Below are 20625 nucleotides of genomic sequence, written 5' to 3'. Positions count from 1 at the left end.
TATTCATTTTTCATTCACATCTCTTAAAAACTAACAATCCCCCACATGAATGGGGAATGACTATTTTATAAAAAATTTAAGGACAAGTGTGTGATTATAAGCAAAGACTAGTTGCATCTGGATAAGTAGGTTTTCCTTTGAACTTTTCGTAGTAAATTTGCATTGGATGCACTCAGTCAGTCGGTAGATATGATATCTTTGAAACGTCGAGCTTTAATGTATACCTAGACAACATAAGTCACACAACTAGCTTTTTACCATCTATGGTTCTCACGGTTTTGTTCATTTCAGCCATGAACACAACCTAATTTCATGAAAGCTTAGAGAATGTCTTTACTATCATCCTCCTTGAAGCAACTTCCACTTCACCATCACATAATTGATTCGTAAATGTTTAATCATATAAATCAAACTATTTGGTCAAACCTGTCAAGCTTAGAAATCTTTAGAAAACTTCAAACCATAAGCCTTATCCTTGTTTCCTGAACATTGTCTTCATCATGAGAATGAGTTGTGTATATTGACAATGTTGAACAATCAGTTACAACTTTTTTTGATTTCCTTGAATCTAGCTCTTGGATCTCCAGTCTGTTAGGTAGAGTTATTGCCATAATGACTTGTCCTAGGCTGTAAATGCATTTCCTTTGATGATCTCTCAACTCCTTCTCTAGATATGTCTTTTGTAAGTGGATCCAACATATTATCCTTTGACCTTACAAAGTCAATCGTGATAATTTCACTGGAAAATAATTCTCGAACAGTATTATGTCAACGTCTAACGAGATTTACCGTTATACATCATGCTCCCTGCCCTGTTTATTGCCGCTTGACTATCATAGTGTATGCATATTGGTGCCAAAGCTTTGAGATAATAAGGAATATCTTCCAAGAAATTTTGGAGCCATTTAGCTTCTTCACCAATTTTATCTAATGTGATAAATTCAAATTTTATTGTAGATCGGGCAATACATGTCTGTTTGGATGATTTTCAAGAGACTGCTCCTCTACCTAAAGTAAGTACATATCCACTCATGAATTTTACTCCATTTGATCCAGTCATTCAATTTGCATTACTATATATTTCAATTACTACTTGATATTTGTTATAATGCAAACATAGTCTTGAGTATGTTTTAGATACCCTAAGACTCTTTTCATCGTCATCTAATAAATTTAATTGAGATTACTCATGTACCAACTCAATTCACTAATAGCTCATGCTATGTCTATGACACGACCCAAATTAGGGCCTAGTCATGTTGGGCATCTCAAGTCCGATCCAGACCAGAGACTGCCCCCAATACCTAATTATAACCGCCCTGTATCCTTTGTCGGATGAATTTCAAATATATAACAAGATAGAACAATTATAGTTGAAAAAAATTTAATAAAGTTCATAACCATAACTATCCAAACATCCAACCAAGCATCCAACTGGTGTCAGCCCCAATACCAATATCAATGCCAGGGATGACACCAATAGCGACACCGCCCATGCCCATAATAGTCATACAAAGCCTCTAACCAAAAATAAAGAACATCCTATTGGGACATGCCCCCTACCATAGCCAAAATCAAAGTCTAATAAATAAATAAATATATGAAAAGAAGTCCATAGCATGAAATGGAGTTTTCCAGAGTATGGAAGCTCATCACTTCAGTCTGACCCAAATGCTGTCCCCAAATCTAAGTCACTGAGCAGGAGGAGTAGTATGGCTGATTCCTGCACCATTTGGGGATACATCACCCAAAGATCGGTTAGTGGATGAACGCTAATATGTACTCAGGAGTAAGGATAAAATAATGCCATTATTTAAAACAAAAGTAAATAACCATATGCAATTACATATATATATATATATATATATATATATATATATCATGCCGGGGAAGAAAACTGGGTTTAGCATGAATTTAAAACCTTTAACTTGGGATTGTGTAGCACCATCATCCTAAATCCACCTTACGGGCTATATGGGTTCAGCTCCCACTGCTGAAAGGGTCCCGATACGTGTTAGCTGCATGAGTCAAAGAAAAAACTGAGAGGACTAATACATCTCCCAAAATATAAGTGTGACATGATATACATAGTCTCCAAGACCAACCTCGTATCGGCAAATGTGAGTTTCCAATTTTGGTCCCCCCGGAACTGCCACCTTCCATGGCTTTGCTAGCACATCCCTCTTTAAGCCCATATTAAAATCATTCACATACAACCAATAAATTACCAAGGAGTCCTTTTAATTAGGTATTAACCATTAGTATCATCATACCAAAACTAGAGCTTGCAAGTCAGTCCATTTGTGCCATACCAAACCCATTAAACAAATTTAAATCCAAAGTTTCTATTTGAACCAATACCATGGCCACCAAGGCCTTTACAATCTATTTGAAACTATTTAAACTAATTTAGGTTCCATTACCTTTTATGCAATGCAATGATTTCAATAATAGTCAAACTATGTGATGAAAACATTCTCATTGGTATTTTAACAAACATGTTGAGGGTATATAGTTTCCAAAGTCAAAACCAAGTATCAATTGACCATTTCCATGCAACCACATGTTCAAATCACAATTATAACATAAAAACCATAAGTAAAACATAGGAAAACACTATCCAACTAAGAACAACCAAAACCCTTCAATATATACTTCAAAACCCAAAACAATACCACAATAATGCCATAAAAATCATTCATTAAAACATGCTTTTAGTTGAACTAACAACGAGGGAGGAGTAACATGCCTTAGAAACCAAGGAAGTCAGAGAGAAACCACCCTTAAGAGCCTTAATGGATTGCCTTGAAGAAAACCCTCTTTCTTGAACCAAGATCTTGAGAGAGATTTGAGAGAGTTTAGTGAGTGTTTGATTGAGAATGATAGGTTAATGAGGCCTCCAAAGGTTTTTTATGTTGTGGGGTTCAAAAGGAGTTAAGAGAGAAAATATCCAGAATACCCCCAACTTAAACTATAAAAATCTGTAGGTGGGTATGGTTGGACCTTTCAACTTGTATCCACATTATACGAGTGGTACCCTCAACTCGTAACTTAATCAGAAAGCTGGACACCATATTCTGTCCAACATACGACTCACTTGCCCAACTCGTATTATCTCCATATGACTAGTACCATTCCAGTCGTACCCTAGGTAGAACATCCAAGGCTAGATACTAGACAACACACGATTGGACTCAACCCTCTCATTACATCAACATATGACTCATCACTACCGATATGTAACTACAACAGAATCCCAACCAACATACATGAACACCTTACAAGTTGGGTCACCTGAACTATACCTATGTCATACGACTAGTATGGTGAGTTGTATGATAATCAGAAAATCAAAGACTCAAGAAATTTGTAAGGGCAAGAACCCGAGGTGTTTCAATTCTCCCCCACTTGGATCATTCATCCTCAAATTATGGAACAAGGCAGTACAAGTATGATTAAACCCCCAAACGTCTCTACTCTTACCTTTAAGATAGAAAATAAATCACCAAGTAATTTACCTTTTTACCTTTAATAAAGAAATAAAACAAAGATGCAAGGAAATCAATCTTTTCTTTAAATAAGTTAGAAAATAAGGATGTTATGAAGAGTACATACCTTACGCATGAATTTCTGAAGTAAAAAACGAGAATGGATACTTGGACTTCATGTCTTCTTCAGCTTCCCATATAGCCTCTTCCACCTTGTGGTTCCTCCATAGAACCTTTACTGAGGAAACATGCTTGGTCTACAATCGATGAATCTGACGATCCAAGATTTCAATCGGGATCTTCTCATAAGATAGGAAATTTGAAATACCAATATCCTTGATAGGAACAACCTGTGATGAATCACCAATACACTTTCTCAACATAGAGACATGGAATACCGGGTGAATGGAGCTCAAGATAAAAGTAAACTCTAACTCATACACAACATTGCCAACCCTTCTTAAAATCAAGTACAGACCAATATATCGAGGGCTGAGCTTTCCCTTTTTCCCAAACCGCATTACTTTCTTTATGGGAGACACCTTCAAGAATACCTTATCCCCAACCTAAAACTCTACCTTTCTTCGCCTCACATCTGCATAGAACTTTTAGTGACTTTGGACTACCTTAAGCCTATCCCAAATCACTTTCACCCTCTCCACAGCTTGATGACCCAAATCCAGGCCAAACATATCCACCTCACCAAGCTCAAACCACTTAATAGGAGACCTAAACCTTCTACCATACAACGCCTCAAATGGAGCCATCCCACTGCTAGAGTGGTAGTTATTCTTATAGGTAAACTCTATAAGAGGAAAATGCTCAACCCAACTACCACCATAGTCAATTATGCATGCACGATGCATATCCTCCAACGTCTGAATAGTTTTTTCCACTTGCCTATCCAACTACAGGTGAAAAATAGTACTAAGACTCACCTTGGTCCCCAAACCTTTCTGAAATGACTCCCAAAAGTGCAATGAAAATTGTGTACCACGATCCGAGATGATAGAAATAGGTACCCCATGCAACTTCACAATCTTATGGAGATACAACCTCTCATAATTCTCAGCCTTAAAGTTAGTTCTCACTGGTAAAAAATGAGCAAACTTTGTCATCCTATCCACGATGACCCAGATCGAATCAAATTAATTTTAAGATCGAGGAAAACCAATAACAAAATCCATGTTGATCACTTTCCACTTTCATTCAGGCAGTTCATAGCTTTACCTGGGTGGTAGTGAAGACTCATATTATAATCCTTGAGGTGCTCAAGCCATATTCTTTTCCTGAGGTTAAGATCTTTTTGAGTAAACACATACTGAAGGCTCTAATGATCATAAAAGATATCCACATACACTCCATACAAATAGTGATGCCAGATTTTCAACGTGTAACGACCTAAAAATTTGATAAAATATGTGAAATTTGTGATTTTATGTGATTTGACTATTTCACGCCTCCTTATAGTTGAATATGGTATTTCTAGAGTGTGGGAGTGATTGGAATTATTTTTGATGCATTTTGGTATCATTTATGTGATGTTGTGGTTTTTGATGGCTTTGAGAGCCTTATTTTAGACTTATGGGTATATCTTTTGATCCGTGCGTTGGATGGCCAAATGAACTGCGCCAGAAGCTCCAAAATATCAATTTTAGGCTAGGCGGACCTTTGGTTTGGGTCTCGGTGCACCTGATCTCATTTCAACCTATTGATAAAAAAGTTGAAAAATTGAAAATATGGGTGTGGGACTCACATTTGATCGAAACAACCTTGGATAAAAAATACAATTTTGACAGCAGATTCAAAATATCGATTTTAGGGTGTTAGCATGTTTGGTATAATTTTATGACTTTTAAATCTCATTTCGACCCTTGGTTTAAAAAATTATAATTTTGAGTTTCGGAGGTCAACTTTGTGAAAATAATATTTTTTTTAAAAATTTGATGTTGCCAACGCATCCGGAACATCGAATGTAATATGGTTGCATAATTTATTTGCATTTATCGAACTCCAAATGAATTTCAGGCACCCCGTCGAAATCCGGGGTAAATTTGAAGTGAAAAATCTAGTGCAATACTAGATTTTTCTTCAATATAAATCTCTTTATTTCCTATTTTGCTCATTTTTCATCTTGCCTCTTGAGAGTTAAACCCTAAAATTGGGAAGCTAGATTAACACCTATTTCTTAATTTTATTATGGATTTAAGGTAAAAATTCACCCCTTTTCTTAGTAATATCTTAATTAATTTCTTAAAACCCCCAAAATCTTAGGGCATGCTTTTAAACCCAAAGTTTACTCCTTTTCACTTGAATAATATTTTTATCTTATAATTACTAGTTTTTCATCAATTTAACTTTCTAAACAACTCCGATTCTTCGATTTGAACCTCATTTTTGACTCTATTTAACTTGGGTTTTTAGATGTAGATTTTTAAAAATATGGGAAACATATTTTTGAAGTAAAGTTCAACTTTTGCCCTTCTTTTTTGGAAATCCATTTCGGGGGTCTATTTTGGCCTCAAACCAAAAGTAGTCAATATAGATGTCATTGGTTTTGTTCTGAAGTGTAGATTTTATATTTGATATTTTTAGTAGAGTTTGATATTGTTTGTGAAAAGTAAGGTCGTGGGTTCAAGTGTAGAGGACCGATTTTAGCTTTCGAGGTAGGTTATGGCTTAACTCTTTCAGACTGGGTTGGGTAGTAAATGATGGTACAAAATGCATGTTGAGGGTAAGAACTAATCATGAAAAATGTCTATCTATATGTGGTGCCCGTGTGGGGGCTTATATGTGATGTCATTGTCGAAATTAAGATATTATGTGATATGTGTGACCGTGTGGAGTCCTATGTGATATTGATAGCCTTTAATACATATAAATAATTGTATTGTGTTGTTAAAATTCTTAATGTGTTACCATTGATGTATTGTGATTATATTCAACTTTATTGGCAAATGAGACATGTGAAAATTCATGGATGATACAAAAATAATGAGTAGATATTGGCTCATGTGGTTGTGAAAATGTATTATTTTGGTTGGTTGTGGAAATATATCATGTGGTTGTTTGTGAAAATACTCATAGTGATTGGTTGTGAGCATTACATCTTTATATCATACTCATTCATGAAATATTGGTACCACCATGGCTACATCTGAGAAACACTAGCAACATCTTTTTAAGAGTTATTGTAACACCTTATAAAACCCTTTTTGAGAAATGTGTCGAAAAGGAGATATGAGATATGTGGATTATATATGGGTTGACGAAACTCCATGGTCCCTATGTCGGGAAGCTTTAGCTCCGTAGGTGTATACGGGGATTGTGCAACAATCCCGGAGGTTGTACGATGACCTCATGCATCATCACCATTATCATATACATTGCACTTACTTTATTATGTTATGTTGTGTTGTATTGGCTTAATGACTTGTCATCTATGTATATATCGTATCTTATTTTGCTTATATTTGATGATCTTGTATATGCATGTCTCCCTTTGTTCTTCTTATATGTGATATAATACGTATTTTTGTTCTATCTTGGTGTGATGTTGAAATATATGTGAGATATATTAGAACTGTTAGTGCAAGCAGTGTGGGCTACCATTGTGTGGTTATTTTCTGATTGCAGGTGCCATGCCCTTAATGTATATTTTGTATGCTTTATTTACTACTTTGCTTGGTCGACCTATGATACCTACTGAGTACAAGTGAACCGTACTCATGCCTACTGCGCCCTTTCGATGCAGGTCCTAGCAATTGATTAACTCAAGCAATTGTTGGAGCTTCCAAGGTAGTAGTTGGACATTCATACATCCAAAGTTCACGTCTATCTTTTTATAGTAGTTATGTCTTTATTAGTATTCAAAGATAGTTATTATTCCTTTGTGGTTATTTTTCTAATGTATTTGGCTCTTGGATTGTATTAGTAGTTCTTACACTATTGACACCTAGTTTTGGGCATGATTGGTATTTTTGATAAGTTATTTCCGCATTGTTATAATTACTTATATGGTTCGACTTTATTCTAGAAGCCTTACCTTGGAATAGTTGTTTTTTCTCTTTTTTGTATCAGTTTGGGTGATAAGCTTACTTGTCAAGGTACGTCGCGACAAGTGCCATCATGACCTTTATTTTTTGGTCGTGAAAAATTATTATCAAAGCAGCCAGGTTTCATTAGTCTCAATGGTGTAAGAACGAGATGCATAATAGAGTTTTGCGGATCGGTACGTAGATATTCGTATCTATCTTTGAGAGGCTATAGGATGTCTTTAGGAAACTTTACTCATTTTATTCTTTATCATGCTAAGTTCTTTCATACCTTGTGTTCTGAGTTATGTTTTACTCTTTCTATGCGAATGGAGTTGCTTATACCTCTTATCAGTTGAGAGATGCAGCGAGAGTTTACTGAAGGTCGTTTGTCAGTTGTAGACCTTATAATTCTCCCGAGATGACTTGGGATCAGTTCACCAAGGCTTTCCTAAAGAGATTAGTGCCTTTCTATTTGAGAGATTGTAGTGGGAAGAGTTTAATCATTTGGAGAAAGGCTCCACGACAGTTGTTGAGTATGAGGCACAGTTCCATGCCTTGTCCAGATATTCCTATGATAGTATTTCTATCAAGTTTGAGAAGATTCAAAAGTTTGTAAAAGGTTTGGATGTCTCCCTTTAGTTGGCTATGTCTCAGATAGTTGTGCTTAGAGCTTTCTTTTAGAGTATAGTGGATCACACTAAGTTGACAGAGGGTATTTTTTATGTATCTCAGGGTGGCGCCAAGAAGGTGCATCATTTTTGTGAGTTCAGAGGTCAGTCTCCCCATGGTAGAGATTTTAGTAGTTCTCATGGATAGTGTACACTAGTATAGGCGGCCTTATAGAGTTCAGGTATTGGACCTTCTAGTTCAGTAGTTCACAGTGGGCGTTCAGGCCTAGTTGTGTATTCTCTTATTGAGACTGATCGTAGAGGCTGCTATATCTGTGATGATATTGGCTATATGGCCAAAGACTGTTCTTTTCGTGTGTTTAGAGCTACTCTTATTTCATCTGTGAGGGGTAGGGGTTCTACCAAAGGTGCGAGAGGTAGAGATGGTAGAGACTATAGTGGTGGTCGTAGGGCTACCCAAGAAGTTGGTGGTCGTGATCAGTGTTATGCTATACCATCTAGACCTGAGGTAGAGTCTTCTGATATTGTGATTACACGTATCTTCCTCATTTATTTCAGACCTACATCTTTATTATTTGATCTCGCATCGACTTTCTCCTATGTGTCTGTGTATTTTGCTTTGGGTTTTATTTCTGTTAGTGAGACTCTTTCCCTGCCTATTTGTGTATCTACCATGGAAGGTGATTCTTTTGTGGTGGATTGAGTGTACTGATATTATGTTATTACTTTTATTGTGCATGAGACTTTTGGTAGACTTTCTTGTGTTAGATATGGTTGACATTGATGTTATTTTGGGCATAGATTGGTTGTTTCCTTATCATGTTGTCTTAGATTATTTTGATAAGACTATGACTTTAGCTTTGGCTAGTGTGACAATGATAGCTTAGAAGGCTGTACTTCATTCGGATCCTAAAAGGATTATATCTTATGTTCAGTGTTGTAAATTGGTTGAGAGGAGATATTTATTTTACTTGGCCCATATTTATGACACCAGTGTTGTTTCGCCTCCTTCCTTAGATTCTATCCATATTGTCCGTAAGTTTATGGATGTGTTCCCTACTGACTTGCTTGGTATGCATTCAAATCGAGATATTGATTTTGCTATTGATGTTGAGTCAGGCATCAAGCCCATTTCTATTTCTCCTTATAGGATGGACCTAACAAAGTTAAAGGAATTGAAGGATCAGTTGTAGGAGTTGTTGGATAAAGGATTTATCTGACCTAGTGTTTTTCCTTGGAGTGCGCCTGCCTTGTTTTTGAAGAAAAAGGATGGGTCTATGCGGATATGTATTGATTATCGATAGTTAAATAAGGTGATGGTTAAGAATATGTATTCTCTTCCCCGCATTGATGATTTATTTGATCAGCTTCGGGTGTTGTAGTGTTTTTGAAGATTGATTTAAGGTTCAATTATCACCAATTATTAGAGCTTTGCATATTTTGAAGACTACTTTTGGACTCAATAAGGTCATTATGAGTTATTGTCATGTCTTTTGGGTTGACCAATGCCTCTACCGCATTCATAGAGTAGATAAACCGAGTGTTTTGACTGTATCTTGACTTTTTGTTATTGTATTTATAGATTATATCTTAGTTTATTCCAAGAGTGAGGTTGAGCACGAGGAGCATTTGTGGATTGTACTTTAGAGATTAAGGAATGAGAAGTTGTATGCTCAATTCTCTAAGTGCGAGTTTTGGTTGGAGTCTATTTCTTTCTTGGGTCATGTGATGACTAAGAAAGGTATTATGGTTGATACAACTAAGGTTGCAGCGGTTCTTGATTGGGATAGACCTACTTCACCCATCGAGATTCAAGAGTTTTGTTGGCTTGGCCAGGTATTATCAGTGTTTTGTTGAGAGTTTCTCTTTCATTTCAGCTCCATTAACCAAGTTGACACAGAAGAAGATTTCCTTCTAGTGGTCCGTTGCTTGTGAGGTAAGCTTTCAAAAGCTCAAGGATTTGTTGACTTCAGCTCTTATATTGGCTTTGCCCAAGGAGGGCGTGGGCTTTATTGTCTATTGTGATACTTCAGATGTTGGGATAGATGTTGTATTGATGCAAGAGGGCAAGGTAATTGTGTATGCATCTTGTCAAGATTGAAGCCTCATGAGAGGAATTATCCTACCCATGATTCGGAGCTGTGAGCAGTTGTGTTACCTTAAAGTTGTGAAGGCACTTCTTGCATGGAGTCCGTTGTGAGGTCTTCTCAGATCATCGTAGCCTTTAGTACTTCTTTACCAGAGAGATCTTCATATGAGGAAGCATCATTGGCTTGAGTTGCTTAAGGATTATGACTTGACTATTCTCTACCATCAGGGTAAGGCTAATATGGTTGCGGATGACTTGAGCCGGAAGTCGACTAGCATGGGTAGCTTGGTGCATCTTTTGACTCAGGAGAGGCCGTTGTCCTTAGAGGTTTAGTCTTTGGATAACTTGATGGTTAGGATTGATATTTTGATATCGATGCGTGTTTTGGCATTTATGGAGGCTAGATCTTCTTTGATGGAGCAGATTCGAGCTCATCAGTTTAATGATATTGGATTGAGGTTGATTCAAGATAAGATGTTGAGTGGTTAGGTTAAGGAAGCTTCACTTGATTCAGACAGAGTTTTGAGGATTGGGGGTTGAGTTTGTGTGCCGAGATTGGTGATTGGATTTGGTTGATCTTGGAGGAGGCCTATTGTTACATATATTCTATCCATCTAGGTGTGACTAAGATGCATCATAATTTGAGATAACACTACTGATGAGGTGGTATGAGGCGAGATATAGTGTATTTTGTGGCTCGTTGCCTATGTTGTCAGTAGGTGAAGGATGAGCATATGAGACTTGGTAATTTACTTCAGAGGTTACGCGTTCCTGAGTGGAAGTGGGAACGAATCACTATAGACTTTGCAACTAGTTTGCCTCGTACATCTCATGGTTCTTACAGTGCTTGGGTTATCGTGGATCGATTGCCAAGTCAACTCATTTTATTCTGGTTCGAGTCTCATTCAGTGCTGAGAGGTTATCCCCTATCTTCATTTGTGAGATTATGCGTCTTCATGGTGTATTGGTGTCCATTATTTTAGATCGAGGTCCTATCTTCACATCTCATTTTGGAAGACGTTTTAGGATAATTTGGGTACTTGAGTGGATCTTGGCACAATATTTCACGCTCGAATTGATACCAATCAGAGCAGACTATATAGGTTTTGAAGGATATACTTTGCGAATGCGTGATGGATTTTGGTGGTCAGTGGGGGCAGTATTTGGCTTTAGCAGAGTTTGCATATAATAATAGATACCATTCAAGTATTGATATGAATCCTTTTGAGGCATTGTATGGTAGGCATTGTCGCTCTCTAATTGGTTGGTTTGATGTTTCAGAGATAAGACCTCGAGGTATGTACTTGCTTTGTGAGTCTTTGGATAGAGTCCAAGTCTTTCAGGATAGACTTAGAGTGGCTCAGAGTATGCAGAAGTGCTATGCTGATCGTAGACTTCGTGCCTTGAGATTTGGTGTTGGTGATCATGTTTTCCTTCGAGTTTCACCTATGAAGGGTGTAATAAGGTTTGGGAATAAGGGAAAACTTAGCCCCAGGTATATTGGTCCATCTGAGATTTTTTGAACTATTGGTGATGTGGATTATGAGTTGGATTTGCCCCCTTATCTATCAGTTGTTCATCCAATTTTTCATGTTTCTATGCTTCGTTTCTATATTCCTGATGAGTCTCCTGTCATTCTTTGGGAGTTAGTTCAGTTAGATGAGCGGTTATCCTTTGTTGACGAGCCAGTTTCCATTTTGGCTAGGGATGTTAGGTGGTTGCTGATACGCCCAAATTACACCTCTCTTATGAGAGAGTAAGCGGTCGTTGTCAAATATATAACCCAACTAGGTTGGGGTCGAATTCCACAGGAAATATGGTGCTAATTAAGTTGTATGCAGATTAGTTGCCTTTTAATCATTCGTTTCCGTAAAATAAATAGGGGGGATTTGATTCAGTTCACAAATTAATGGTTTCAGTTTAACGAGATGAAATAAGTGTAGTAGTATTCAAATTCAGAGAAAGAGCAAGCTAGGGTTATGTCCACCTTGTAGTTTTCAATACTTTCTAACTCTGGGCTTTATGAATTCATACATGCATCATGCTTACAGAGAAATGTATTGTATTTAATAACATAATCCTAGTGTTTCTCAACCATCAAGGACTAATTCACTTTAGTTCTCTCGAATCAAAAGCGTTTACCAAAAACAATACGAAATCTTCAAGTAGTTAATCCTTCTAAGGCATTAACATATGAAATAGGGGTTGGTAATCCTATTTTCTTATTACTACTCTCCTTTCCTTTCTTTCGAACAAGTTGCGTTTTAAGGCATATCCTCTATGTTTGCAACCACGAGAATTCAAGATAAATGAAGAGGGTATGATATAAACAAATCAATGCATAATGAATTCAAAACCCAAAGTAATAGATTGTATGCTACAAGGCTTCGATAACCCTAACTAATAAACTTAGCTACTCATGAATAAAATAAAAATCACAATAGAAATATTCATCATACCAAAAACTAGAAGACGATCTTGGTGTACGAATACTGAGAGAAAGAGCAAAAAACATTTTTCTATCTCTCTCAAGCTAAGCCACCCTTCTCAACTCTCTCTCAAAAATAAAATACAGAATAATCCAATCCTCTAAAAATTCAGCCATAAGGCTTTTAATAACAACCTTCTCTAATAAATTGCTACTGAGTCCTCAACTATTTAAAATATTGAGTTTGCCTGGGAAAAAGTTCCCATATATCATATTCAGTCAAAAAGCTACTTTCCTTTTATGTGAAGTTTCCTCTGCTATCCACAGGTCCCCAAAGTGCCGTGATCTTCCTCATTAGTACCTCTTTTACTCTCTCTTGTGTCATATGCCATCCACATTCCATAGTCCCATAATGTCTTCATCTACCTCATTAATACCTGAAATCATGCTAATCACATCGGTTAGCTCAATTACATAGAAGAAGAGTAAAAACATAAGAAACTAGGCACTTTGTTCTCTAAACATAGCTAAAATATGGATAAATTATGGTGCTTAGATGTATAAATACACCTAAGATCAGTTGTACTTTAGAGTTATCCCTGTAGTTAAGGTTCAGTGGCGACATCAACTTGTAGATGAGTCTGATATGCATAGTTCCTATCCATAGCTTTTCATTGATTCAGGTATTTCTTTGCCTTAGTTTGAGGACGAACTAGATTTTTAGTGGTGGATGATGTAACGACCTAAAAATTTGATGAAATATGTGAAATTTGTGATTTTGTATATTTTGATTATTTTACCTCTCTCTGTAGTTGCATTATGGTATTTCTAGAGTGTGGGAGTGTTTGGCACTATTTTTGATGCATTTTGGTATCATTTATGCGATATTGTGGTTTTTGATGACTTATTTTATACTTATGGAGATATCTTTTGATCCGTGTGACAGATGGCTGAACGGACTGAATCAGCAGCTCCGGAATATCGATTTTAGGCTAGGTAGACCTTTCGTTCGGGTCTCGGTGCACCCGAGCTCATTTCGACCTATTGATCGAAAAGTTAGAAAATTAGAAATATAGATGTGGGACCCATATTTGGTCGAAATAAGCTCGGATGAAAAATACGACTTTGCCAATAAATTTAGAATGTCAATTTTAGGGTGTTAGCGTGTTTGGTATGATTTTACGGCTTTTAAATCTCATTTCGACCCTCGATTTGAAAAATTGTGATTTCGGATTTCGGAGATCAATTTCGTGAAAATAGTATTTTTTTTTAAATATGATATAGCCAATGCATCTGAAATGTCGAATTTAGTATGGTTGCATAATTCGTTTGCATATATCGGATTCCAAACGAATTCTGGGCACCCCATTGGAATCAGAGGTGAATTTGAAGTGAAAAATCTGGTGCAATACTAGATTTTTCTTCAATATAAATACCTCTTTTTGACCTGTTTTGCTCATTTTTCATCTTGCCTCTTGAGAGTTAAATCCTAAAATAGTGTAGGAGCTTAAAAGTAAAGTTTGTGGGAGCTTGGGAAGATAGATTAACACCCATTTCTTGATTTTATTATGAATTTATGGTAGGAATTTACCTCTTTTCTTAGTAATTTCTTGATTAATTTTCAAAACCCCAAAAATCTTAGGGCATGATTTTAAATCCAAATTTCACTCCTTTTCATTTGAATAATATTTTTATCTTATAATTACTAGTTTTTCATCAATTTAATCTTCAAAACAACTCTGATTCTTGATTTTAACCCAAATTTCAAAGATTTGACCCGGTAAAACTCAAAAATGGTTTTTTATTCAATTTGAACCTTGATTTTGACTCGATTTGACCTGAATTTTCAGTTGTAGATTTTTAAAAATATGGAAAACATGTTTTTGAAGTAAAGTTTTGATTTTATCCTTTTTTGGAAACCCATTTCGGGGGTCCGTTTTGACCCCGAATCAAAAGTAGTCAATATAGGCGTCGTTGGTTTTTTTTGATGCATAGATTTCATATATGATATTTTTAGTAGAGTTCGATATTATTTGTGAAAAGTAAGGTCTCGAATTCAAGTATAGCGGATCGATTTTGGTTTTCGAGGCAGGTTGTGAGTTAACTCTTTCAGAATGAGCTGGGTAGTAAATGATGGTACAAAATGCATATTAAGGGTGAGAACTAATTTTGTTTCTATCTATGTGTGGTGCCCGTGTGGGGGCTTATATGTAATGTAATTGTCGAATTTGAGATATTATGTGATATGTGTGACCGTGTGGGGTCCTATGTGATATTTATAGCCATGAATACATATGAATAGTTGTATTGTGTTGTCAAAATACTTAATGTGGTACCATTGGTGTATTGTGATTATATTCATACTTTATTGACAAACGAGAAGTGAAAATTCATCAATGATACAAAAATAATGAGTGGATATTGACTCATGTGGTTGTGAAAATGTATCATTGTGGTTGGTTGTGGAAATATATCATGTCGTTGTTTATGGAAATACTCATAGTGATTGGTTATGAGCATTACATCTTCATATCATGCTCATTCTTGAAATATTGGTACCACCGTGGCAACATCTGAGAAACACCTACAACACCTTTTTAAGAGATATTGTAATACCTTATAAAACTCTTTTCAAGGAATGTGTCAAAAAGGAGACATGAGCTATGTGGATTGTATACGGGTTGATGAACCTCCATGTGTCCTATGTCGGGAAGCTTTGGCTCCGTAGGTGTATATAGGGATTGTGCGGCGATCCCAGAGGTTGTTTGACGACCTCGTGCATCATCATCATTATCATTATCATATACATTGCATTTACTTTATTGTGTTAGTTTTTTTGTATTGGCATGTTGACCTGTCATTTATGTATTTATCGTATCTTATTTTACTTGTATTTGATGATCTGTATATGCATGTCCCCCCTGTTCTTCTTATATGTGATATAATATGTTCTTTTTGTTCTATCTTGGTGTGATGTTGCAATCTATGTGACATATATTAGAATTATTAGTGCAAGCAGTGTGGGCTATTGTTGTGGGACATTTTCTGGCTATAGGTGACGTGCACTTAGTGTATATTTTGTATGCTTTATTTTCTACTTTGCTTAGTTGGCCTATGATACCTACTGAGTACAATTGGACCGTACTTATGCCTACTGTGCCCTTTCGTTGCAGGTCCTAGATCGAGTGCGCCTCAGTTTGATTGACTCGGGCGATTGTTGGAGCTTCCTAGGTAGCATTTGGACATTCATGCGTCCGAAGTTCACCTCTATCTTTTATATTAGTTATGTCTTTATTAGTATTTAGAGACTGTTATTATTCTTTTGTGGTTATTTTTCTGATGTATTTGACTCTTAGATTGTATTAGTAGTTCTTACACTATTGACACCTGGTATTGGCCATGATTGGTATTTTGTATAAGTTCTTTCCGCATTGTTATGATTACTTATATGGTTCGACTTCATTCTAGAAGACTTACTTTGGGATATTTCAGTCTTTTCCTCTTTTGGTATCAGTTTGGGTGATAGGATTACTTGTCAAGGTACGCCGTGACAAGTGCCATCATGACCCTCATTTTTGGATCGTGACACAATGCGTACAACACAACTAACAATTCCAAGTCATGAGTCGGATAGTTTTTCTCATGCACCTTCTGCTATCTAGAGGCATAAGCTATCACCTTTCTATGTTGCTTCAGAACACAACCTAACCCCACATGGGATGCATCACAGTAGACCACAAACCCATTAGTGTCTTCAGGAAAAGTTAAATTCAGAGCCAAAGTTAGATTATCCTTCAGCTTCTCAAAACTAGCTTATCCTTCAACTTCATAAAACTACCCTCACAAGTATCAAACCATAGGAACTTTACCTTCTTCTAAGTCAATTTAGTCAATGCGGCAGCTATTGTTGAAAAAATCTTAACAAACCTCATGTAGTAACCCGCTAAACCCAAAAATCTCTGAATATTAGTTGGAGTCGTGGGTTTAGGCCACTTCTTCACCACTGCAACTTTTTGCAGATCCACCATGATCCCTTCACTAGAAATGATATGACCCAGAAAAGTGATAACGTTCAACCAAAATTCGCATTTTTAAAATCTGGAATACAACTGTTGCTCCTTCAAGTTCTGTAATACAATTATAATACACCAAAATGTCATCTATAAGAACAATGACAAACAGATCAGAAACTGATAGAAAACCCTATTCATCTAATCTATGAATACCACAAGGGCATTGGTCAACCCAAAGGACATGTCCAGAAACTTGAAGTGCCTATATCAGGTACAAAAGGTAGTCTTAGGATATCCACCTCTCGAATCTGTAATTAATGATATGTGGTTCGAAGATCAATCTTGGAGGAAAACTTAATATCCTGCAACTGATCAAATAAATCATCTATCCTTGAAAGAGGATACTTATTCTTTACTGTTACCTTGTTTAACTGCCGGTAATCAATACAAATTTGAAGGAAACCATCCTTCTTACGCACGAATAACACCGGTTCACCTCACGGGGACATACTAGGAGGATGAAACCCTTGTCTAAAAGATCCTTGAGTTGCTCCTTAAGCTCTTTTAACTCAGCTGAAGCCATACTATATGGAGGAATAGAAATTGGACTGGTGTCCGAATAAGATCAATCCCAAAATCAATCTCCCTATCACTAGGAACACCAGTAAGATCATTAGGTAAGACCTCAGGAAATTCATTTACCACCGGGACATAATTCAAAGAAGGACCCTCCAAGTTAGAATCTTTAAACCAGACTAGATAATAGATACACCCCTTGGAGATTAATCTCTGACCTCTAAGATATGATATTAACCTTCTCTTAGGAGCTAGGGAACCACCTTCCCACTCAATAATTGATTCATTAGGAAATTTAAATACGACCTTATGGGTCCGACAATCTAGAGACGTATAGCATAAGTGCAACTAATCCATCCCTAATATGACATCGAAATCAACCATATCTTAGTTAAACAGATACACGACAGGGTCTTTTCTACCAACAGATACCATACCCCTCCTATAGACTCTTCTAGCAATCACAGAGTTCTCTACCGAGGTAGAAATAGAAAAAAGTTTGAAATATACTCGGGACCTAAACCAAAATGCACAACCAAAAATGTGGTCACATAAGAGAAAGTGGACCCCGGATCAAGTAAATAGTACACATCACAAAAAAATAGTTTTAACATAACAGTCATGACATCAGGCAATACCTCGAACTGCTGTCGGGTAGTGAGAGCATAGAGACAGTTCTGACCAGCGTCGAAACTAGATAGTGCACCCTTTGGTGCCAGAGCTAATGGTGAAGAAACTGGAACCTTATTCGCCCCCGAATCAACCTTGTCCATTGGATAGTTATTAATCATGTTCCCTGGCTGACTACAGCTAAAGCACTTATCCCTTCCTTTTTCATAATAACTCTGATGCAACCTACCATAGAACCTACAGGAAGGATATGATAGAGCTGACTGGGCATCACTATCCTGAGATTGGGCACCCCATGCCCTAAAGTTATCACCATCTTGGACATGCCTGCCACCGGATGACTTTGCGTAGGGAGCACTAGCTGTCGATTAAGACCCAGAGTTGCCTCACTTATTCCTGGGCCACTTCCCACCATCCCTGCTACTCTTCTGTTGGCTACCACCTTGCTTAGAGAACCTAAATTTCTTGCTCTGCCTCTCTCCTATCTCAGCTTGCTCTTCTTCTCTTTCTCTACCTATTATATGTACATTATCAACTTGGAGATATCCATGTCCTTGATCAACAAGGCAAACTTACTCTCCAATAGCAAATCTCTAGACAACCCGGAAGCAAGCTTTCTCATTTTAGCTCTCATGCTAGAAACCATCTCATGCTAGAAACCATCTCCGGAGCATACCGAAATAACTGGTGAAACTTCAAGGCATACTCTTTGACTGAAATTTTGAATTGCTTCAGATTGACAAACTCTTTCGCCTTCGCTTCCTTCAACTCCTGAGAAAATAAGCGGTCCAGGAAAGCATTAGAGAAATCCTACCATAGGGACAATTCATCCTCCTCACCCCTTGACCGATCCCATTTCTCGTACTACTGGTATGCCATATCTTTCAGCTGGTAGGGGAAAACTCCATGCTCTCCACATTCATAGCATGTATAACTTAAATTTTTTTTTTCATTTCATCTAGAAAACCCTGAGGATACTCCTCTACCTTAACACTGGTAAAGGTCAGAGGGTTCAACCTTATGAACTGGCCAACCCTTGTGGTCTTAGAAGATTGAGTAATAGATACACCACGCTTAACCTAAGAAGTTACCATCTGAGCTAACATATAGATAGATTGGTAAAACTCAGCATTCATGAAGTCGGCCTAAGGGGCTCAAGAAAGACTGGAGGGAGCTGGTGGAACTCCAAAATAGCAATCATGAACTGGACCCCTAGACCGAGTCTGGACCTTATAGGTAGAATGGGTCCTATTAGCATTGTCCACAGGTAGGACAGAACAGTTTCCCTAAGCTTTAGATCATCGATGAGGCATGATCTAAAAAGTAAATAAACAAAAAATAGAGAAGATTTCTAGACTTAAACTCTATACTTGAAAATAGAACATAAGAAAAAGAAACATTCCTAAATGCTTTATAACCTCTCCTTATGAGTGTGGCGTGCTGCACACCCTTAAAAGAGACTCTACTCGACATGGCTTTGTAGACCCTCAATTGACAAGAAGCTAGGGCTCTGATACCAATCTGACACGACTCAAACTAGGGCCTAGTCATGTCAGTTATCTTAAGTCTGACCCAGACCGAAGACCGCCCCCAATACCCAACTATAACTGCCCTGTGTCTTATGTCGGATGAATTCCAAACATATAACAAGATAGAAAAATTATAGTTCAAAGACATTTAATAAAGTTCATAACCATAACTATCCAAACATCCAACCAACTATCCAACTAGTGTCAGCCCCAATACCAATACCAATGCCAAGGCTAACACCAATACCGATACCACCCATACCCATAGTAGTCACACAAAGCCTCTAACAGAAAATAATGAACATCTAGTCAGGACATGCCCTCGACCAGAGCCAAAACCAAAGTCCAAGAAATAAACAAAAAATAAAAAAAATCCATAGCATGAAATGGAGTCTTCCAGAGTATGGAAGCTCACTACTTCAGTCTGACCCGAATGCTATTCTTGAATTTAAGTCGCTGAGCAAGAAGAGTAGTATGGCTGGTTCCTGCATCATTTGGGGATACAGTGTCCAAAGATGGGTTAGCGGGTGAACTCTAGCATGTACTTAGGAGTAAGCATAAAATAATTCCATTATTCAAAACCAAAGTAAATAAACATATGAAATCATAAACATACATATATATACCATTCCATGGAAAAGAATCGGGTTTATCATGTATTTAAAACCTTCAACTTGAGATTGTACAGCTCTACCGTCCTAAATCCACCTATGGGCTATATGGGTTTAGCTCCCCATGCTGAAAAGGTCCCGACGCATGTTAGTCGCACGAGCCAAAGAAAAACTTGAGATGATAAGTAAATCTCCCAAAATATAAGTGTGACATGATACACATGATCTCCATGACCAACCTCACATCGGCAAACATGAGTTTCCATTTTTGGTCCACCATGAGACAACCACCTTCCACAGCTTTGCTAACACATCCCTCTTTAAGCCCATATTAAAACCATTCACACACAACTAACCAATTACTAAGGAGTCATTTTAATTAGGCATTAACCATTGGTATCGTCATGCCAAAACTAGAGCTTGCAAGTCTATCCATTTGTGCCATACCAAAGCCATTAAACAAATTTAACTCCAAAGTTTCCGTTTGAACCAATACCATGGCCACTAAGGCCTTTCCAATCCATTTGAAACCATTTAAACTAATTTAGGTTCCATTACCTTTTATTCAATGCATGGATTTCAATATTAGTCAAAC

This window comes from Capsicum annuum, chromosome 11 (assembly GCF_002878395.1).
Source record: "Capsicum annuum cultivar UCD-10X-F1 chromosome 11, UCD10Xv1.1, whole genome shotgun sequence".
NCBI lineage: Eukaryota > Viridiplantae > Streptophyta > Magnoliopsida > Solanales > Solanaceae > Capsicum > Capsicum annuum.
The sequence above is the reverse complement of the archived record's forward strand: the minus strand, read 5'-3'. Positions refer to the sequence as shown.